Genomic DNA, 25003 nt, shown 5'->3' on the forward strand with positions numbered 1-25003 from the left:
GGGAGAATCCCAAGGCATTGCCACTTTCCTGCCAGCCACTTAGCACTTGGATGAGGGCTGGCAAATGGCCTTGCAAAATTACTGCCCACAAAAGTACAAGAGCCCCATCAGCCAACAGCAGGAACAGATGGCTCCCTGTTTGGTTGGCAAATACAGCAGGGCTTAGTACAACTCAAGTCTAGGTCCCAGTGAAGTCCCTATGAGACGGAGGGTAGCAGCAATTGTAGGACAAGGACCAGGATGAGAAAGTTATATGAACTCAAGACACACACAGATGAGAAAGAGCAGGGAGGATCCAATCCTAGGAAAGTTGAAGACTAGTGAAATGTGGATTTCTTTAGTAGCCAAAGCTGAACCCTGGGTACGTGTCCCATTTTCCCCTTAAACTAAACTTTTCAAAATACAAATTCTAAGCTGAAATTATTAAGAATTTTACTGTGGCACCCACCCAACATTAAACCCCTACTGTTAAGCTCTTCTGAACACAAGCCATGTCACCTGCACTGGTCAAACATTCATGAAGGTGGATTTTCCAGATGGTCATTAGGAAGCCAGCAGCATCAGACTATGTGATGCATTGTACACCGTGGGACCTGGAATTAGGTAGAAGGAGGATAAGCTTCAGTCAGAAATCTATATGAAAGACGCCTCCCAGAAGGAAATGGACGTTGGGATTCTCAAAAAGTGAAGACTGATCCACTGAAAGAGCCACAGTGTCATAATGTAGATGCTTATCCTTTTGAGGGGGAAATAGGTAGACAGAGAGCCGAGGTGGAGCTTCAGGCAACAGATGGAGTGAGTAAAGTAACCATCTCCAATCTGAAATCATTTGTATAACTGAATAGTAGTTACACACAGCATATTGATGGCATCCGATTCTCATCCAATTTCATGTGTTAGTCAATTTTTTTAATCACTGTGACTAAATACCTTGGGAGGGGGGAAACTTGATGGAGAAAAGATTCGTTTTTGCTCAGTTTGCCAGCTCTGTTGTTTCTGGGCTATGGAGAGGCAGAATAGTATAATGAAGGGAATGGTGAGCAAGTCTCAACTCATAATATCCAGGAAACACAGAGACACAGAGGAGTAGGAAGGGCCCAGGGACAGACATACCCTTCAAAGACACAACCCAAATTCAACCTTCTACTACTTCCTAATTCTGATAGAATTACGAATTCATCAATGGATAAAACACCAGGGATGAAAACAGAACCTTCATGATTCCTTCATCCCTCAATGATTAGATCAGACAGCTTGGAACCAAATCATTAACACATGAGCCTTCTAGAAGAACACATCATAAATAAGAAAATGGCCCCAATCCCTTCAGCTGGTGGGCACTCTGAGAGAAAGGGTCTCAAGGAAAGGATTCAGGAAAATGGAAGTGGCAGAAAGTGAGGAATCTTTGTGAATAGGAATATATGGCTGAGGTAACAAAAAAGAACAGGAAAAGTTTGAAGATCTAAAATAAGATTATGTGCATTTTAAAACATAACTGAAACATTTAAGGACAAACCCAAGATTTCACTGAGGGAGAAACAGCTTCTGCTAAGAAAGAGATATAATTCCAGATTGAGAAATAAGGTCATGGCATGTTCATATCTGACAAGTAGAAACTGCTCAGTCAGAGTGGTTATATAGAAGGTAACGTCTATGATTGCTCAAGAAATGGAAAAGATTTTGCCCTTACTTTTAAGCGTTTTAAAAAGATATTTCCCTGCATACAAATCATTATCATTCCTCTCCTTCAGGTCATACACCAATCATGCAAACTTCTTAGCCAAAAATAAATGACCTTTACCTTCTAAAATATAGATGTGCAGGCATTTCAGTTATCAAGTAACTTCCTGTAGCCAGAATTTACAATAACTCGAGAAGTTTTTCTTTTATTTTGTTTAATTAATTCTAAGGCAAGCTGTGCCTCATTCAGAATATGGTTTTAATTAGATGTTTTCATATTAGGCTTGGTGAGAAATGTAGATTACAGGTAAACTTACTTTCTGGTAGATTGGTTCCTGAAGAGTATCTGTCTAAATTACATCAAGGTTATGCCTTTGAAAGAGCGTACTGTTATGAATGCTTGACCGACTCGTTCAGTGAAATAAACTGTGCAGCAACTTAATATACTGGATGTACCAGTTGTCGTGATAAATTGACTGAATAAAGAGTACTTTCTATATCATGTAAACAAAGTAGAAGGTTATGACTTTATCTTCAAGTTTAGGGAAAATACAAGTTTTTAAATCTTGTCTAAAACTTATTTGGTTGTTTATAAAACTCTGTATTGGAATGGCAACCAGAAGAGCAATCTTTTGGAAAAATATATCCAGAAGTCTGCAAACTACAAACTACAGTCAAATCCTACTCAGCTCATATTTTTGTAAAATTTAATTAGAACCCAGTCACACCCATTTTTCCTTATTGTCTAGAGCTTCCTTCCAATTCTGATGGCAAAGTTGAACTGCTATACAGAAAACATTTGGTCCTCAAAGTTTGAGAAATATGCTCTAATCTTTGACATAAGAAGCCAGCTTCACTAGCAGGAACCCAAGTCCAGATCTCACACACTGATAGCACAAAAGTTATATCCCTTCTGAAATTCTCTTGTTCTATGCCTCAGCTTCATTTCACAATGTCTGATGTTTTGCCATCATAAAAAGAAGCATCAAGCCAGGCTCTGGTGGTTTGTACCTACAATTCTGTCTACTTAGGAGGCTGATTTGAGGGTAGAGATTTGAAGCCAGCCTGGATCAGAAAGTCTGTGAGATTCTTATCTCCAATTAAACACCAAAAAGCTGCAGTGGAGCTGTGGCCCAAGTTGGAGAGTGCTATCCTTGAGCATAAAAGCTCAGAAACAGTATTCAGGCCCTAAGTTCAAGCCCCAGGCCTGGCACACACACACACACACACACACACACACACACACACACACACACACACACACACACATATGAAGCATCACTGTAGATTAATGAAAACAGTGGTGATTACTTTCTAACTGAACAAGTGCAGTTAGGTTTGCTAATGTAGCTCCTACAACTTGGATTTTTGGAAATCTAACCTATACTTTAAGCCTTTATTCCCAATAAAGAACTTAAACCAGACAGTCTATAAGGTTCCTTTTAGCTTTTATATGATGAAATGCTTATGACCCAACAAAGAGAATGATTTCATTTGAAGATGTATTTTATTACTAAAGGTCATAAAACCTTCCATAAACATTGACTCTTTTTGTTGGTAGTAGGGCTTTAGCTTTAACTAGAACTTCATGTTTTTGCTTGTCTTTCTTGTTCATGGCTGGAATTATACCACTTCAGCCATATTTCCAGTCCAAGTCACTTTAAAAAAAAACAGATAAGCATCCCTAACCGGAAAATCTAAAATCTAAAACTACCCCAAAGTTCAAAACATTTTAATTCTAGCATGATGCTCAAAGTAGAAAATTCCACACTCGAGGGAGGGAAAATTCCTCCCTCGTGGGAGGGAAGGGATGGTAGGGGAAAAACCAAGGAGGAGGTAACAATGCTTGATAGGAAATGTACTCATTACCTTGTTCATGTAACTGTAACCCCTCTGTACAGTATTTTTACAATTAAAAAAACATATTTTTAAAAAGCCCCCCCAAAAAGAGAATTCCACACGTAACCTTACACAACGAATGACAGTGAAAATACAGTCATACTAAAAATATCTTACATAATTACCTTCAAGTTCTAGTCATAAGCTACAGAGGAATGATAATTTTGTGTTTAGGCTTGAGTCTCACTCCCAAGTCTCCTCTTCATTATGTATATGCAAATACTCTAAAAATCCCACAGAATCCAATCTGAAACCCTTCTGTTGCCAATCATTGGAGCTGTGGGGCACCAAAGCTGTAATAGACACTATGGGATGCTTGCACACAACACACACTTCAAATCTTCTTTCTAACAGAATCCTCCTGGGTTCTGGCCCTTTCTTACATTTGCCATTTGTACACAGCTGTACTCCAGGAAGTAGACTCAACTGTCTCAGCCAATCAGTATATTACCTTACCCCTTGCTGGAATTGACTTAAACTACAATATGCACAGTCCCGATTTCTTCTTTCCACACCATGCATGGCAGAGCTGCAACAAAAATGACCATGCTCCCACCCTCCCACGTACACACTGACCACAAGTTCATTCTGATCTTAGAAACAATATAATGTGATTTGTATTAGAATGAGCATGATTTAGAACTCGACAATTTCAGACAAATCAATCACAGCTCTAAAATATGACTAAACTTCTGTGGTCAGTTTACTACTGAGCCTATTACCTCATAACTGTTATGGTAGAGTATAAGACATTTTTCCTTGAATGTATTTTCCAAGCTCCAACTCTCACCAGACTGATTTAGAAAATTAACTCGTCTCTCTGGAGCCACTTCTGAATTAAAATTAATGTTCCAAGTCTCTTTGACCCACACCCAATCACTCATACACACAAGAGAGAACTTATATGCTATAGAAACACTTCCACACTTTGAATTTAAAATAGCATAACCACAACATTTCCAATTACAGAAAACTTACCACCAGAAAAAAAATAATTGAACAACAATATTTGGGGCTGATTTAAAATCACTGAATCTCATTAATTTTCACCCTTGTCCTAAAATATAATAAGAGGTGTCAATACCACACAAGAAAATCCTTGAGAGGAAAATGGTAAATCATTCATGTTATGACAAGGAAAGATTTACAGGTGTAATAGAAATGTCATAAATTTAGCAAGTGAAAGATTAAAGCACAGTATGTATGAAGTCCAGTTAGCATTAAACCGAAGTTTTCTATATATAAATGTGTTAAAATGGTTCGATGTCAAGATTCAAAAGCTATAAGTTAGCCATGACAGGCAAAATACTAGTTTTTACATCCTACCCAAAGAGGAAAACATTAATCAATATACATTATCAATCCCCAGCCTTTTGCACAAAGAGGTAGTAATGGGAAATTAATAATTATCCAGTAGAGCTTAGTGGTTAAGAAGGCCAAGTTTATTTCATGAAACTCCCTAGGTTCAAATTTCAGCTCTGCCACTTATTAGCTCCAAACATTTTTAATGAGATTTTTAATCCCTCTGCCTCTTCATCTGAAAAATGGAAATTAAAATAGCACTTAAGTAATAGAAAGGCTGGAAAAAATAAAGGAAACAATGCAGCATATTGCCATGCAACCTTCAATTAATTTTTATGTAACAGAATATATGTGCATGTGTAAACTTTTCTTCCATAGCAATAGCTTGAAAGAATTTAAAAATGACTTCTCTAGCTTTTGTAACTCCAACTGCAGAGTTAGTTAGGAGGCTGAAATCTGAGGATCTTAGCTTAAAAGCAGGAAAGTCCATGAGACTCTTATCTCCAACTAGCCATCAAAACGCCAGTAATAGATGTGTGGCTCAAGTGGTAGAGTGCTAGCCTAAAGGACAACACCCAGGTCTTGAGTTCAAGCTCCAGTCCTGGCATGCACACACGTGTGTACATGCACGCGCGCACACACACACACTAAATATAAATTATGTGGAGCGCTTGTTAAAAGGAGATTTCTTTTTTTTGGGGGGGGGTCCGTTCATGGGTCCTGAACTCTGGGCCTGAGCTGTCCCTCAGCTCTTCAGCTCAAGGCTAGCACTCTACCACTTGAGCCAAAGCACCACTTCCGGCTTTTTTTTTCTTTTTGCTTATGTGGTGCTGAGGAATCGAACCCAGGGCCTCATGCATACAAGACAAGCGCTCTACCACTGAGCCACCTTCCCAGCCCTTAAAAGGATATTTCTGATTCTCATCCCATTTCCAATTTTGAAGGTCTGTTACATGGCTGAGGATTTCTAACAAGTTCTCAGTTAACCCTGCTACTGGTCTTAGCACCACACTTTGAAAAACCACTAGTCTATGACCCTTTGCTTTAACCACAACCATCGTTTTCCCTTCTAGAGCTTCATTCCTAACATTCTTTCTGATCCCAAGGACCAGGCCTGTGTGACTCATTCAAATAGATTGGCTGTCACTCTATTCTCATGGCTGATTGATAGGAACTTACTCTGCCCTTGACAGAACTGCCCAAAAAAGGCCACCTTACATCCTACCTTATCAATATACATTATCACTGTGAGTGGTATTTTGCAGCCCAAGAAAGTCAGACTTTGTGATTCATTAGGAAGTGGTGTCACTATGTAACTCCTTCAGAGATGTAAGCTGGAGCATGCCCAGGGAACTATGGGTCCTGTCTACTTTCTTCTGTGTAAACACTAGATACTGCCTTCTGGTACTCTATTTTACTCACAAGGGCTGTAATGTCTGAGGACCTGCAGGAAATCATCCAGCATATTAACAAAACCTGATATTTTAACTATTCTATCCAAATTACTCTTGTTATGATCACTTGCCAGGAGGTTACAGGACATATTTCACATACACACTGAGCCCTAATTGATAAAAACTATTTACGGAATGATAATGAAGCTGTAGATACAATATGAAAGGTAACCTTCGAAGACGACTTTCTCTCTCACGCCATTCTTCCTCGCAGTCAAAGGGACAGATAGGCCTTAGTCATAAAATCCTTGACCCCAAAAGTACATCTCTGATTACTTTTCCATCTAGGCCAGTATGAAATGGGTAGATAACACCCTCATTAATAAAGGACAAGGTAAAGGAAGTGCATACAGTACAGTGGGACAGCATGGAAGCGCTATGGGGGTGGAGGGGGGAAGTAGCATGATTTGTAATGATAGAAAAGGACATCCCAGAAGTGGCGCTGTGACTCAACCGGTAGAACACTAGCTTTGATCGGAAGAACTGAGGGATAGTGCCCAGGCACAGAGTTCAAGCTCCACAACGAAGAAAGAAAGAAAGAAAGAAAGCGAGAGAGAGAGGAAGGAAGGAAGGAAGGAAGGAAGGAAGGAAGGAAGGAAGGAAGGAAAAGAAAAAAAGGAAGCAAGGAAGGAAGGAAAGAAAAGAAAAGAAAAGGACAACCCTGGAATGCCATTCAATAACAGTAAAAATCTGCAAACAAGCTACAATGTGATTCAATCCAAGTAAAAAGTTATTCATATGCATACATGCACAAGGGATGGGAGGCTGAGAGGGAGGGAAGTGAGAGAGAAATGACCTGTATAAACACATAGATACCCTGGAAATAGACCACACCATTGAGATTTGATGGAATTGGAAGACTTTTCATCTTATTTTCTATACTTGCACACTTTGGGGGATTTAATACAGTGAACATATGCTATCATATGTTATCAGATCTAAGGCAATAGGCTTAAACTGTAATCATAAATTCATGGAATCACTGGATTTTTGCTTGGTATAGCACTGCTGAAAAGCATCTGTGCCAGGGCAAAACCACAGACATACTGGGAAGCAGCAGGAAGTGCTGTAAAGTTCCCATTGTGCTGCTCATGCTTCTCACAACCAATAACAACTGTGCTTTCTCCCTATCTGCTCATCAAATGCTTTAAGAGAAGCCATGGGCCAGGGTTATCAACATCAAATCTTCTAGCCATTTCCCCTATGAGTCCCAGAGAGGACAGAGAGACTCTGATAAGCTCTATAACAACCCACCCTTGGTTTTAGCTTATTCGATTTCTACAGTATAAAACTAAACTGTCTTTCAAAACAGAACTCTTCTAATTTTATCCTTTCCTAAAAATAAAATAAAAACATTAATGAACCTTGAAGGAGAGTTCCCCAGAACACTGGGAGTTAAAGAAGAGTTCTTTATAGGTTATAAGGCAGGGGGAGAAGAGAATGCTTATTAAACCTTGATTTGCTCACACACTATCTCATTATAACAGCCTTGTACTGCTAAGCAAATCAAAGCCAGCAATTTGCCATCCCAGGAAGTTTGATTAAATAATAAATAAGACAAAGACCCATCATACTCAGAGGACACTAGGTTTTGGGCAGCCAGTCTTCAAAGACAGTTAACCTCACAGGGTCCCGAAGAACACAGAAATGCTTTCTGCAGCTTTGCAAAGTCATTCAGTGGCTGCTTCTGTCCATCAGGCCTTCCTCTGAAGGCAAGGAAACATGTTAACTTATCATTCACTCATTCATTCTCCTGTCTCTTGGAGACAGGGCACCTTGGCATACTGTTGATAACTTGCTCCTGTAAAGTAGTACAGGGTACCAGCAGGGCAGCAGGGGACTCAAGAGCTGCCGCTCTTGAGGAAGGGACAATTTTCATCAAAAAACTTTTTAAAATTTCATTTCTTTTTTATAGTAAAGGATTTTTTTAACTTAGGGCCTCATGCTTGCTAGGAAGGCCCTCTACCACTTGAATATACTCTCAGTCCTTTTTCTTTCATTTCTTAGATAAGTTCTTATCGCTTTGCCCAGATTAGCCTAGACCATGATCTTCCTTACACTTCCCGTGTAACTGGGATGACAGGCGAATAACAGCACACTCAGCTTATCAGCTGAGTTGAGATCTCACTAACTTTTGGCCCAGGCTGAGCTGGCCCTGAGCTTTTTTTCTCAAAGCTATTCCTCTACCACTTTGAGCCACCTCAAATTACGGCGATTCTCCCAATCTTCAGCAACCAAAGAAACTAGGATCACAGCTTCCTACTCCCCAGAGGTTGCCCACACAAATTGCATTCCTTCTTAACATGGACATGAGGCTGTGTATGTGTGTGTGTTTATTTATGTGTGTGCATGCTGGGGTTTTTATCATTAATAGACATATTGGAGAAGTTTTAAATTCATAGTAAAACTGAACAAGTAGCACGGTAAGTACGGCAGCTGCGTATAAATTCTAACATCCAGCAAATGGTAGAAATGGACTCAATCCCAAGTCACTAATCTGCTCAGGTAACTTCCATTGAACCACACTTTTATGTCTAAAAAGTTAATGATCTAGAAAGACATGCTTCCGGATATGACCATTTGATGAAATGTTTACAAAATAAAGTGCAAAAAAGAAAAAAATAGTAAATGAAATATGGGAACCTTGCTAGATGTAGCCATATGTAAATCCTACTTAATTCCAACAACTAGTCCATATAGCTCTTTACATTTTTTTTTTTGTCAGAAGTGGGTTTTGAACTCAGACAGAGTCTGGGCACTGTGCCTGGGCTTTTTCACTTAAGGCTAGTGCTCTCACTTTGAGCCACTGCACCAGTTCTTGTTTTCTGGTGATTAATTGGAAATAAGAGTTGCAGGGACTTTCTTGCTGGGCTGGCCTTGAACTGTAATCCTCAGATCTCAGCCTCCTGAGAGCTAGGATTACAGGAGTTGCTAAGCACTTCCAGGTGACTGGCTTTTCTCTCTCCCTTGTTAACACAGGAGCTGACTTACCTAGAATAAATGTTGTTTCTTCATGCTATAGCCTCAGTGGCCACCCAGTAAACCCACAATGCATAAGAGCTTTTAATGGCAAGCTGAAGAAAAAGTATGCCAGGAAACTATGGCAAGTTATGAAAAGATTTATTAAGCACATACTCTGCCTCTATCTACATTGTCTCAGTCAATAGGTTTATAGTAACATTTTATAACTTCATTAGAATTCACAAAGATCTTGAATGATTACAATTCTGGCTGAAATACTGTAAAAAATATAATGTGAAGTATGTAACAAGGACAGAACAAGTCCTCCTGACATAGCTAGAGGGCTTGGGAACCCACAAGCCCCAGAGGAACTTGCTAGATTGAAGGAGCAATTTCTACTAAACTGTTCATGGAAAGGGGGAATGTGCATTTGGAAGAGAGGCTCCAGAAGAGAGTCCCATTCTGGTGGTGAAGGCTCTGTCCTACTCACCCATTGGTGAGTATACCAGTTGCTCAAGTATCTACTCATCATTCCAAGCCTAAATTTTTCTGGAATTCCCACTGTTTGAACATGTCCAATAACTGACATATCTTCTTACTTTGTATCCAGATATATCTTCCTGATTTCCTGTTCATTTCATGTACTTCCATCTGTTTTCACTTGCTAATCTTCAATGATCATTTCCACCCTTTGAATTTCTAGACATTCTTTCGACTAATCGCTAAAATTTAGCTCTACATTATTCTTCACCATCTTTAGGCACTTTTTCCTTCTCCATCAGAGTCTTGGGTGTCCCTTGAGGGTAGGGACCAAGTGCTGTGTTTCTCTTGGGCACTTCCCACAACATGTAGAACAAGGCAGGGATTGTGATCCAGAGATACTTATTTGACACATGTTGTTGGAAATAACTGGGCAGGGGATGGGGTACTCTATGTGTTGGAAATAACTGGGCAGGGGATGGGGTACTCTGGAACATTTTTTATGTGAAGAACTAGAATTTGGACGCCTTGCTTTGATCTAACATCAATTTTCTGGTCAAGATTCCTAGAAGCTTTTACATTCTAAGAAGCTTAAGGAAGGCAACTAAAACAAAACAATAAAAAACAAAATAACTCTGGAGGAAATGGCTCTTCATGATCTTCACTTGGGTCTGGGTAAGTAGATTCTAAGTTTCTTTGTTTCCCCTCTGCTTAGCTGTCAGGTGATAATACTCATTTTCTGAATCACAGAGGATGAACAGTCTCTTTTACTGAACACCAACTTCTTATAACCTAGTAACCAAATGTATGTATTGACCTTTTGTAGTTTCTCTCCGTGGGATCATAATTTTCTTCTGGCTTAGAGTAGAACATTCTACATAAAATGAGAAACCAGCTTCTAGCTTCACTACCATCTAGATATGATGTAATATGAGGGCAAGTTTACCATTGAAGTTAGGAGCTCATCACTCCAACGAGAAATTTCCCCAAAATGGTATACTGTAGGGAGGAACCCCACTGCAAGGCTTCCTAGACAGAGCATGCACTTGTGGAATGGCCCTTAGTCCCCTTCTCTCAAACACACCATCTTAGGCAAGTCCCTGCATGAGGTTGGGACTCCTCCTTACATGGTTTGGCTTAACATACAATATATAACTGAAAGCCGGAATGGAGGAATTGAGTTTGCTAACTATATATAGAATGATAATGGACCCTAGCTCAACAAATTAATCCCATTAATCATAATAAAAGCTAACATCTGTTAGCTTTTACACACCCTGTTACATACCCAACGTGGGCTAGGTTTTATGTTAGATGCTCTGTTTCAGTAATAAGACTGAAGTCTCTGTTTATTGGCTATTGAAGGGAGGGAGGCTCTCTGATGCCACAGGGTTCAATGGATTTCACCATACTGCTATGGTGTTAAGGAATCTTACTAAGGTCTCATTTCGATCTTTTAACTTCTTTACCAATAATCAGTCTCCTCCTACTGCTTCTCGAAGTCACAGCCCTTTTCGATTTCAGTTGGTAAAGTCATTTAAAAAGCTGCTTCTCTGCAGGCTGCATGTGAAGTTCAAGCCCTTGAAAATGGGGAGGCGGGAATGCCTCCCAGGCACTGGCTCTTCATTCTTCCTGGGCTTTGGTCCATTGGCTGGGGGGGCGGGGAGGAGATAGGAAGAGAGAAAATAAGTCCTCCCCCCCCTCCCAGCCACGGTGTGTGGTAGGGTCTCCCTGATTCTCTGGCTATGGCTTCTCTGTGGGAGGTATCCATCTCTATGATAGGTTTTGAAGCTCATTCCAGGAGTGCCTGAGGCTCCCTGCTCACAGCTGAAAACCTATTGTAGACACATCAGGTTCTCCTTGGCTTTTCTCTGACACTTCCCTGCAGAAGCTAGACTGCTTGGGCCATTCAGGAAGCAAAGCTAAAATGTCTTGGGAAAGCTGAGCTCCCTCATTCCCTCTAGCTCCTTCACCCCAGCTCAGCAGCACTGGGAGCTATCTGTCTCTTGAGGTCTGTCACCAATCCTCAACTCAAAACAGTTGACAACTCAGGCAGTTCCAAAATTGGCAATCATTCTCTTGGGGTCTTCCATAGGGAATGTAAAAAGGAAGAAAGTTTAAATGATGAAAGGGCCTGGAAACAATAAATGCCCAGGAGCAGTGAGGACACCTAAATCTTAATTTTCAAATGCCATTCTCTAGTTAAAACAAACAAACAGATTCTTGAGGAAATGGCTGCCTATAGGGTTGAGCAAGGAAAACATGAAAATACAATTGGAAGATATAGAGACAGACAGAAAGCCAAGTAGTCAAAACTAAGTCCCACAAAAGAGGGCCTCATGTCCACAGGACACAAACCTAACATAAAAGACCTCTCTCGGGAGTCAAAGATGGAATAATCTGAGCAAGAAAATAGCATAGTATTGAATTGTATTCCAAGGTATGTCGCAACATGAGTCTACACTTATTGAAATAAATAATGAGAAAGGAATTCAATATGTAAATAGATACTTCCTCTTTTTCTCCCAGGCTTAAGCATGTCTGGACTTCATGATTCTCTTTTAGAGATTAGAATATGGAAGAAGGACATAATGTTTAATACAGTGGAGAAACCTAACAAAGGTCTGTACCAACTGATAAACACTATATTGCTAGATGTTGGGTAGATATCAAGTACCTGCTGATATAATATGAGAAGTGACTTCACCTCTGTAGAATTTTTCCCACAAACTATTTTGCTACTTTCATCCTGAAAAAAAAACCCACAAATTAACATTCTACAAAACACATGGTTGACATCCTACCAAACTATTAAAATGATAAAAGAAAAGAATGGGAAATGTAATACAATAGTCTGACATGTTGCTGGAACCAAATAGTAGGATTAGTGGGAAAATTACTGAAATCAAAAGTAAAAAGTCTACACTTGAGTTATTGGTACTGAATCGTGGCAATGTGAGGAGTAACAGTAGAGGAGACTGGGAAAAGAGTAACAAGAGTGCTGTTTTATTTTGGCTACTTTTTCTGTATATCTAAAAAAATATTCTAAAATTAAAAACATATATAAAGTTCAGATGAACTCTTCAAAAGTGATCAATTCTTGAATATATTGTTTCATCTTAAATATATTTATGTATGTGTCCATTGCCTGTTTTTAGAAATAAGGCTAAAGTGATCTTTTTAGGCGTGAACCCACTAACTAGATTGTGCTTCATTTTTTTCTTACAAATTACACCTATAACTAGCCATCTGCAATTTTCAATTTCATCTTTTAAAAGATGAAATTGTTTTAAAAGAAAGAATAATTTTAAGGAATTGAAAAGCATGCAGATGACAGTTCTTGAGAAAAATAACATTTTCAACCCTTGGTAGTTAGCAAGTTATGTTAAATGGGGGGGGGGTTGAAGAGGGAGCTTTTTATTAAAATTGGTAAACATACTCAAAAATAGAGAAAAGAATTAAAAGGAAAAAATAGAGAAAAGAGTAAAATGACTGCTGGGAAGTGGCTCAGTGGTAGAGCGCTTGCCTTGCATGCCTGAGGCCCTGGGTTCGATTCCTCAGCACCACATAAGAAAAAAGCCAGAAGTGGCGCTGTGTCTCAAGTGGTAGAGCGCTAGCCTTGAGCTGAAGAGCTGAGGGACAGCGCCCAGGCCCAGAGCTCAGGCCCCACAACTGGACCCAAAAAAAAATTTTTTTTAAATAAAATAAAATAAAATTGGTAAACATACTCAAAAATAGAGAAAAGAGTAAAATGACTGCTCCTGCTACAGCCTTTTCAAAAGGGTATGTTCCTAGGGATGATGAGGGAAGTGAGCTGGAAGAAGTGTTAAGGGAAGATTACAAAACTATTTGAGACTCTCACCCATCCTGTTTGAGGTTGGAAGGTTTAAACCGCACATTGTATGGTCTGTGATTTTTTTTTTGACAACACTGTATGCAGATATTTTGGACCATTGCAGAAGAAACAAACTATGGATTTTCACTGTAATATGTATGTAATATATATATATAATCCAAGTCACAGATGATACTACTTTCTTATTTATGTGTTTGCGCCTTGATTTAAAAAAATTGATGGAGTTTAATCTATTTTTACACTTATATGGGAAATACATCTGATGCTTATAAGCATAAATTCTGATTCATATCAATTAACATGTATTCTTCTGAAGAAATACTTTTATGACTCTTACTTTGGCCTAGTATTTCTTATGCCTAGAATCCTATCAGTCCTCTTTGTACCTAATAATAGTGTGAACCTCTATCCAGGCATCTTCAAGACCTACCCTTCTATGGATTTTATTTTCAATCATATTTCTCTCTGTTTTACTCTTTGGGGCACCCAGGTTATATCTACAAGTATGATAGTGTCTCTTCATATGTATCACTTGATTCTATTCAGTCTCAGGATTTTCTATAATTATTCCAAATTTGCTATTTTTTGTTCCTCTGCCAAAAATCCAGGAATCTATAAACATGTTTTGTTTATGAAATCTAGGAAATCTCTAAGTTTAGACCATATCACAGAATACAGTGAGAATTTTCTGCCTCAAAATCACCAAGGGTGTTGTTTTTAAAACCATATTGTTGAATTCCAGTGACTGATTTTAGTGACAGGGCAAAACGATGTGTGTTTACTTCATTGAACGGCACATTTAAAAAATTAGATTATGCATATTTTACCACAATAAAAAATGAAATGAAAAAATTTAAAGTATACATTTAGACACAATGGATCCATAAATAAGAACCTGAGGGAATCGTGCCTGGGAATTTACTTTTCCATAGCCTTCCTGCAGGCTTACTTGTGTAACCTGGTTTGAAGAGCCATCACATTACACAGCCAGAAAATGTCAATGGTTCCCTTATATCATTGATTAAAGCAAAAAGTGCTAGCTCTACTGTTCTAGAAATGTTAATTCTTTGAAAGCCTTCCATGTGTGTGTGTGTGTGTGTGTGTGTGTGTGTGTGTGTGTGCCCATGCATGCACATATACACACACATGTGCTCGTACACTCACGGGGGGCTTAAAATCAGGACCTCACATACTTGCTTGGCTTTTTCTCTCAAAACTGAGGTCCTACCACTTCAGCTTTTCACTAGATACTTGATATAAGAGCTTCTCTGGTGGTCTGCCTGATCTGGCTTGAGTCTATAATCCCTAGATCTCAGCCTCCTGAGTTGCTGAATTGCTAGGAGCCATCAGTGCCCAGCTATAAGTCCCTATTTTTAAAAGTCTTTAATAAAGAGAGATTCCTGTGTATATTTTCAACTTTATAAAGAGTTTGTGGGGAATCATGGGAAAAGTCATAAGACCCCCTAACATAAAATTGCAACATAAATTATCAGCCACGTGACCACAGACATCTTACATACCCCTACATGATTTGGGCCAAGTTCATCAACCTTGAAACATTCAAGGGAAATGTTCTCAATACGAGCAAAGCCATTCTACAGCTCTCTCATCACTCCAATTGCTGTCATGAGTGCCACATGAGTAGTGGTTTATTGAACTGAATGATAATAAGCAGAGGTTTGCTGAATTGAATGATTCAAGGTTTTCTGAATATGCTTGATGGAGATTGACTACCGTATCAAACCTAGCATCTACTTTAAGTGATTGAAACCCCTGAATGGTGCTGAGACCATATTATTCTCTATCAAGCTTAGAGTCAGGCAGGATTCCATATGCTTACCCTTCCGCTAGGCTTAACTACTTCTAATTGCAGGGAAGACCCATTTATCTGTCCACGTGTGGCTGCCAGAAATAACCTCTGACTCTCTACCAGAAAGTGGTTGGTTCAGCCCAGGCCTCCAAACGGGAAATTTTCAAAGCAAACCAGAGAAAATATTCTGAAACTCCGAGGTAGTCTGCCCCCAAAAACAGAGCTGTAGGCAGGATGAAATGTGCTGTTTGGGGAAACAAAATGATAAGACTGTGCAAAGCATGTAACTGGACAGACTTCCTTGATGTGCCCAGTAAAGTCAATGAAGGAATGGAAGACAAACCATTGGGATGGGATGTGAGGGGCTTGGTGAATAGCAGTATCATCTAAAGCTAGAGGAAGTAAGCAGAGGGTGAAAGATGAGTAGGAAATAATGTTTTTAGAACAACAACAAGAAAATAGTGGTCACCAGAGTTTGCAGTCAGGGGAAAATGGGAAGTTGTTCAACAGGCGTAGAGGTTCAAATTTACAAGATGAACAGTACCAGATTCATTATACAAGGATGATACGTGCCCAATTGCTGCCAGCTCTCTACATGCTCATTCTTCCCCACCAGCTCTCACATACCACCTTCTGCATATAACCTTGAAATAGTGCTAAGAGATATAGACTCCAAAGAAAACGTTCACATCCCATCAGAATTTTAGACCTATGTCCCATGCCAGATTTCACAGGGCCCTGCAATCATACCAGAAAATACATTTCCTATAAAAGACCTTGCCCAGTGTTTATAGGACCAAGTTTTGCCTTAACGCTTATGAATATAGTAAATCACAGAATCTAAACATTCAGTAAAACATAGTGTTTGCTGCTCCAATTATATCTTTTAAAATGTCTTCATATTCTTATCTATATTAAAGTATTACCTAAGCGAGAGAAGATTACAGAAGACACCAAATGCCTAGGTGTACACACACACACACACACACACACACACACACACTAGTAACCACTATGCATCTATGCATCTATGCATGACCTCCTTTGGCCTCTGTGTGTGAATGTCTAGAGTCCATATAATTTATCATGTCCCAGTGTGTGTGTGCACTGTATACATAGATATAGATACATGGATAGATAGATATATAGATAGATGACAGACAGACAGACAGACAGACAGACAGACAGACAGACAGACAGATAGATAGATAGATAGATAGATAGATAGATAGATAGATAGATAGATAGATAGATAGATAACCATGCAGACTATGTTCTCTGGCTCTGGATTACTTGGCTTACTACAGTTTTTCCAAGTTTGTCTGTATTTGGGAGGGGGAGGGAGGACAAAGAAAAGTTGGAACAATGGTGAACAAATACAACAATGGTACTCACTGGATACTATGTGGAAAATGAACTCAACATCTTGTGGGTGAAGACTAGAGGGAAAACCAGGAGAGAGCAACAGAAGGGGAAACATTTTCCAAAGAAAATCATACTCATTACTCATTACCTGAGTCATGTAACTGTAACCCCTCTACATATCCACTCTATAGTAGCAATTTAAGAAGAACTTGTGTGAGGTGCCATGGCTACTCTCTGAGCAACATGCCCACTCCCTTGCCTTGTTGTTTTTCCTCTGGAGTCTTCTGATTGAATCTGAACCTGGCTGGTTTCAGCCAGCAAGCTCATTAACTCCCACAGAAAATCTGGAGGATGAAGTCCATTTGTCTCAGGTTGAGATGCAGGAACATCTGAATCTTGCTTTACAATCCCCTTCATCCTTACTGCCTTACACAGCATCAGACAGTCCATCAGACAGTCACCTCCACTAGAGGTTCATCATGGTCACTAGAAAATAACCAAGAGAGTTCTTATCTCAGCATATTCTAGCAAGGTATACCTTGTAAACTTTGCTTCTTGTCATCACAACCAGAATTTACTCATTTCTAAGGTGCCGCTTGCTAAAGAAAAGAAGCTAGTCAAGTTGTCACTCTATTTAAGTAAGAGTTATAACCAAATATAAAAACTACAAAGCAGTAAACCAAATGGCTCCTCCCTAGCTGACATATCTGGCTCAACTTGTAATTCTTATCTCTCTCTCCATAGCTAGAAAGTGTCCTGTATGGAGGGCAATAAACTTTAGGAAGTTACATATTCCAGATCAGGATTCCTCTGAGATAGTTGCTTCAAAATTTAACTAGTAACATTGACTAAATAAGATCTTTGATTTCAGGATTTCTGTGGTAAGAATCCAGCATTTCCTAGTACCACAGATGTCTAAGTAAGACCCTTTATTTTCTTCCTCATAAATTCAAGATGACAAAATCTGTCATTGGAGTGTTAGGGTAGATAAACAGATAAGAAGACACGGAGCCCTAGCCAAGACTGGCCAAGAAGATAAAGTCTGTCCTGAGGTGAAAGAGATGACACCTGATTTGACCAGGAGGGATGGAGACTAACCATTTAGGCTTATTCTTGCCCTGCCTATGCTCTTCCTGGGTACAGATTCAAGAAGAAGAAGACATGGGTACAAGAGTTTAAGGCAATGTAACCCTACCTGCTAAAAACTACAATTCTGATGATGCCCCCATTGGGATCTAGCCAGTCATAAGGGAGAGAGGGGTGTCATTCTTTATGGGTGGTAAGTGCTAGTAAAGAGACAAGTAGAAAGAAAAAAAAAGTCTTAAGGAAAAATATGAAATGCTCCTCTCCCTCTGTCAGCCAGAGTTTCATAGAAAAATGCAATCAATAGAAAATGATAGCAAGAAGGAACATAGATAGGCAGACAGATAGATAAACAGTAGAGAGATAACTTGATTATAGGATAAGCTAGAAGGCACTGAAGCAAGTATTAACATTAGAATCTTGACCCTAAAATCCGGAGGCTACATCAGCAGGCTGGAACTCAGGCAAGATTTCTATGTCGCAATCTTGAGCAGAAGTGGAGGAAAAAAAAAATCTCAGAATTTGCTCTTAATGCTTTCAAGTATTGAATAAGACTTAACCACTTGTCAAGGGTAATCTTCCTTATTTAAAAACAACTGGCTGCTGATGTTCATCACATTTACAATAGGCCTCCACCACAGCATCTGGTCTGGTATCTGATTGAACAACAACGGACCCGGATATCTTCCCAAGTTGATACAAGATGTAAGTATCATACTTTTCAGTAATCAGTTGGGCCTAGGGAACAGCACAAGCATCAGGGTCAGTAGTCTCTAGGTGTAGCTTCCAACCCCACATGCACACTTAGTTCTCCTCAGAAGTATATTCATCTTCCTAGCAGTGCTTCTGCCACTCATTCACAGATCCTCCAAATCTTCACCGCTCTGTGCTCTCCCGTTCCCATGGTTACCATTTGTTCCACGCTCAGCAGGACACCCTGCCTCCTGTGAATTCCCTCCATTTCTATTCCCACTTTTCATTCATAAACTGAGGTACTTCTGAGTCCATCCTTAGATATTTTCATCCCCTTTTTCTCTCTCTCTCCCTGTTTCTCTCTATCCCTCTCTCTCCAAAATTAATTTATGCAAAGGCAGTGTTGTCACTCGCACTCAGGTAATTTCTCTGTACTACGTATTAAAGCAGTAAGACTCTCCTTTAACTCTCTGAAACTCACCTCTATCTATCTATACCTGTTCTAGAATCAGCCATTCCATTCTTACTTGTCTGTTTGAGAGGTATTCGTCTGAGGATATGAATTTGAAAGCCAATGGCTACATTAAAAAGCTTAGGCCTGTGGACACCAGTGGCTCATGCCTATAATCCTAGCTACCCAGGAGGCTGAGATCTGAGGATTGTGGTTCAAATCCATCCCGGGCAGGAAAGTCTGTGGGACTCTTATCTCTGATAAACCACTAGAAAACTAGAAGTGGTGCTGTGCCTCAAGTGGTAGAGCACTAGCCTTGAGCTAAAAAGCTAAGGGACAGTGCCCAAATGCAGAGTTCAAGCCCCACAACCAAAAAAAAAAAAAGAAAAGAAAAGAAAAGCTTAGGCCTGAAGGGAAGCAAGTTTCTACATTCCCCTAAGCTTTAATTTCCTCTCATGTAAGATAAAGATATACTAGTAACTTCTTCATAGAATGGTGGAGATTGAAATTTTAATACATGCCAAGTACTGGGAACCATACCTAGGTCTCAGTGAATGCGCAGTGAATGCTAGCTGTTATTATTTATTCCTAGACCATTTGCGATTTGAATTCTGAGGTTCTCAGTCTGCTGAAACTTTCTTTGAAGGAAGAAAATTATTTTAAGTTCCTAAATGCATCAATTCAACTTTAAAATTAAAGCAGGGAGCCTTAAGTCCCTAAACACAATAGGATAAAAACTTTGATGGAAAAAAATGTTGACACAAGCACTTTGAAAAGGCAAGTTTCTAGGTGATTATCCTTTGTTAAAAAAAGAAGATAAAGGAAATTCTTTACCCAGTATTTTTTGTTCTAAATATTTCATAGCAACTTTTAATAAGGAAGAAGATTGAGGAATAATTATAGCTCAGTTACCATTGACATTTCTACCCCCTCAGGTTGATGCTATTGTTTAAATTAGAGTTGTTACTTACTGTCTTGTCAGCTGGCAAGCTCAGAACAGCAGAGGACTATAACCTGCAGCATTGAGATTATGCAGACAGCTTTTCTTAATATATCTATCAGAGGGTATATTTGTCACTTGGCATTATGTATAGGTACCGACCTTGTGAAGGCTAAACTACTGGCTATGATCTCAGTAATCTAGCTCTTATTGACCTAGCCCATTTTTTTCTCTGTGAAATATGTGGTATGTGAGAAACATTTCTCAACCTCCTTCTTTTGTTATATTACCTTTAAAAAAAAACAGTAAATCAAAATTTCAGATGGGCTAACATAAAATTTCAAGCTAGATGCCAGTGGCTCACACCTGTAATACTAGCTACTTAGGCAGCTGAGATCTGAGGATCACAATTCATAGCCAGCTTGGGCCAGAAAGTCTGTGAAACTCTTATCTCAAATGAACCACCAGAAACCCAGAAATGGAGCTGTGGCTCCAAGTGGTAGAGCACTCGCCTTGACCAGAAAAGCTCAGGAACAGTGTCCAGGTCCTGAGGTCAAGTCATACAACTGAGAAAAAAAATCCATTTTCAATTTTATAGTAACCAGAATTATTCAACAAGATGAATTGTTTTCCAGTAATCAGCCTGTTTTATATAACTAAAGCGCTGGGTTTCTTCAGAATTTTGTCCATTCACTCTTCTCTTGCACTATCTTATCACTGGAGCTCAAATTTAACTGTTAAAGCAAACAAACAAAAGAATCACTTGAGAAGCTTCTTCAAAATGTAATTTCTTGGCCTCTCACCCAAAGAGTTCCATTATCATTATCTTTAGTTTACAAGACATTTAAGGCATATGCATTCTTGGCTAGAAGGAAATTCTGTTTCAAGCAGTCTCTGGGTCTCACTTTGAGGAGTTATCTCTGTTCTTCACCTTTGTGATTTCTAATACCACTAACTATTCAAACCTACATATTGACCCACACTACTCTCTTGATGTACACATTCATCTATGCTCCATGCTAAACATTGTCACTGAATTTTCCCACTGATCCCTTTGAATAAATGCATCGAAGTTTATTCTAACTTCCTCTTCCTTTTCCTTCCCACCTGACAAAAAGAAAATACTCTTCTCTATATTCTTTCTCTGCTGTTACACCCCACATACGGCCAGGTAAACTTCTGCCTTATTCCTTCTTCCCCTGCCACAGTCCAGATCATATTTTGCTTTAGCATCTTTGATTAAGGCTAGAGTTTTTTTGGTAAACCTCAGTAAGGCCATGAACAAAAATAAAATCAAACTAGACTCGCCATTAACAAAGCTTACAATAAATGCTGGACATGATCAATATGATCCCCCATATAACTTAGCTGCATACTAAAGCAAGAGTCACTACTTTTCAGAGAAAGATAGTAAAAAAACAGATTTTTCAGTATCGTATCATCTACAATGTCTACTATACAATCCAAAAATTATGAAGCAGAAAAATGTAGCCCACAGCAAAAACATAAGATAGTTAATAGAAGCAGACTCACAAGGATACCAGATGCAAGAATTAGTAGATGAGGATTTTAACATTATTGTTAAAAACATTACTGAAAAATTATAGAAAATGACTTAATACAGAAAAATAAAATAGAGGGACAATTTCCAAGTAGACACAAACACACTAAATGTAACCCAAATATAAGTCCTAAAACTATATACATACTTACACATATACAAACATGTGGACATGTACAGACACATATATTTATCTAGTTTTATATTACTATAATTATATGCACAACTATATGACTAATTATATATTGTTTTGATAAATAATATGTAATAATATATAGTTATCATGTAAACTATAATAATATAATTATGGGGGGGAAGGAGACTGGGTCGTGGAGGACGATGCCCCCGCCCACGTGGAAGGGGGAAGGGTAGGAGTCACTGCTGAAATCGCTGGAGAACCACCCGGTCCTCGCTGGACCCCAAGAGGCCCTGGAGGGGCCCATCGGATGCCTGATGTCGCCATATTTAGCAGCAGGTGAAGTCCACCGTGGACACATGGGCGTGGACACGCAGAAGGCCGGGCCGGGCAGCTCGCCCTTGAGCTCGGGGATGACCTTGCCACGGCCTCGGCGGCGCCCGTGGATCAGGGATGAGGCTCTGGGCCGCCCCGCATCTGTCACGCCGCAGCTCACCGCACGGACCGTCCACAGTCTTCTGCGTGGCGGTGATGGTGTGCTCCATGGCCAGGAGGCCCTCGACGACGCTGCCCAAGTTGTCGTGGTTGACCTTGGCGCGGATGACCTTGGCCAGTGCACCAGGCAGTGGGAGGTGCAGGACGGTCACTGGAGATCTTGAGTGAGTTGTATTTCTCAGGGTCCACCCCCATCACAAACACGGGGCGTCGGCAGATGGGGCAGAGATGATCACAGGCTGGGCACCGCCTGCCACCCCATTTGAGATCGGCAGGATCTCTCTCCTGGAAATTCCTCACACCTTAGGTGGTCTTGGCCTATATAAGCTTTGGGATAGCTGCACTCGCAGCCGCTGGTCTTTGAGATAAGTGTCCACCGGCTCTCCGACAAAGACTCCCAATTGGGCATCTTAAATGGTGGCTTCTCTGATTCTTGCAACTGAGTTCCCTTACAACAAAATGATATGAGTACACCAATGTAAGTGATAACCAAATTCTCATAGGATTCCAGGAGGCAAAAAATTTTAATGATTTAAAAAAACAACAATTAACTAGAATTCTACATTCCACAAAAATATCCTTCAGAACCAAAGGAAATATAGAAAGTTCCAGATTATTGAAAGCAAAGACAATTCAAGTTTAATAGATGGGAATCCGAAGAAGTGACAAAGCTTGTGAGAGGTCAAAGGAAACTCTAATGTACATAAAAGAATAATTCTGAGAGTCCAACTTTATATTTTATGTTAATATTAATAGTATTTGAGAAGAGCATCTAAAGTAAAAAGGAATAAGATTATATAAGATGAGGTTCATGGTGTATAAATACACAAAATGTATGGAAGAATCACCAAGTTGGGGAGGAGCCTGTTGGTCAGCTTCCAATCAATAAAGCAATATCTGATATACACTGACTTAAGAAAATATTTCCTGTGGGGCACATTTTTGAGATGCTCATTTGTGATCAATTTGCTCCGTTACTTTGTCCAATGGCAAAGAAGCACTTCAGGGTAGGAGCATGTGTCAGAGCAAACCTGCTCCCCTCATGGATACAAATAGAGCAAGAAGGATCAAGGGTTCCACAATCCCACTCAAGGGCCTGACCCAATCACCTAAACATATCATACTATGCCCCACCCCTCACAGGTTCTACTTCTTCCTGTAAGACCACCCTGAGGACCACACTTACCAAATAGACCTTTAGGGGAAATTCAAGATCCAAACGATCACTAGTAGAATTAAGTGAACTATACTGTTGTAAATTTTTTATGACTACCCATTCATGCTGAACCATAATAAAGGTATATTATGTAATCTCTAGAGTAATCACTAGTACATAATACCAAGGGATTTTGCCAAAAAGCCCCCAAAAAGAGTACATTGAAATGCACAACTAACCAAAAACAAAAAATAAAGAACACATGAGCCAAGCACTAAACTGAGAAGACAGACACCATGTTGGCCCAGTGACCTCCTCTCCCATCACTTAGCATGCTCCTTTCCTAGGCAACACTAGACACATTTAGTAAAGGCAGTAAATAACCAGCCTCCACCCTCCCCCATCCCCCGCAACTTTACCTTGAGATGACACTCCTTTGGGGTAGCTACAACCATATAAGGCAGCAAGATCCCCTTGGAGTAATATTCAGGTCTGCACAGCTGCAAGATCGCTAATCTACTACTTGGGCAGCAGCCATCAATCCTAACTTGCCATAATGAAGCCCCTAGTCCATGTATCCACACCAGAGTCTCTTCCTCTGAGTCCCTCCAAGGCCCAGCAGGTTATATAAGTCACCTGACACAAATAGCCAACACCTCTTTATTATTATTTCTTTGTTCTTTGTTCTTTGTACCTGGATGTCTGCATGGTTTTCTGGCATAGTCTAATTTACTCTAACACCATATCAATAATTACCTTAAATATAAATACATTAAAAATCCAACTAAGAGTCAGGGAATTTCAAGTTGGATTTTCATGAAAACAATGTTCAACTACAGATTGCCTACAAAAGACGCTTATAAAATGTAATGACAAAGACAAATTGGACATAAAATAGCAGAAAAAACTACCAATACAAACAAAAGAAGTTTGTTATATCTCCATTAAGACTAAACATAGTAGGCTTCAAGGCAGGGAGCCTTAACTGAGATTTTAAAAGGAATGTTATATAATCATATAGGAGGCAGTTTATCTGAGACAAAAAGTGAACTAATTTAGCCGTGATACTAACTAGACACAATATTGAAATGAACTATATAACTTGTGGGGGAGAAAGGTTGGGAAGAAAAAAACTGGGGGGAAAAACCAAGGGAAGGGATGACACTGTTCAAAAAAAAAAAATGTCCTCGGTCCCTGACTTACATAATTGCAACCCCTCTGTACATCACCTTTACAATAAAAATAAGTTTTTTAAGTCAGGTTATCAAGAAAGACATTATTCGTAAATGTCTGTATACCAAAATTCAGAACAGTCTAAGTAAAATTTAACAAAATTGAAAGCAAAATTTACACAAATCTATTTTATACAGGTGATTATTTAATTAGCCTACCAAAGGCTTAACTCACGTATACATTTGTTGACAAGGTCTACTAGCTTCATAAGGTTCTGATAATCAAGTCTCCACAGTTATGTATTATATAAATAAATATTTATTGAAAGTATTAGAGAATTATCTTTCTACTTTATCCTCTTTATTACTTGAGCAGAGATAGTACTCTTCTCTGTGAAAAGTCATTTCCTAATTTTTTTTAATTTTATTTTATTTGTGAAGATACTGTACAGAGGGGTTACAATTACATGGGCAAGATAATGCATACATTTCTTACCAAGCATTGCAGC

General features: G+C 39.4%; 1 pseudogene; it reads right to left on the bottom strand.

Moving 5' to 3' along the window:
* Positions 1–22000: 22000 nt before the first annotated feature.
* The window catches only part of LOC105987584, a 13128-nt pseudogene continuing 10125 nt past the window's right edge, over positions 22001–25003 (bottom strand).

Source organism: Dipodomys ordii, unplaced genomic scaffold (assembly GCF_000151885.1).
Source record: "Dipodomys ordii isolate 6190 unplaced genomic scaffold, Dord_2.0 Scaffold43, whole genome shotgun sequence".
NCBI lineage: Eukaryota > Metazoa > Chordata > Mammalia > Rodentia > Heteromyidae > Dipodomys > Dipodomys ordii.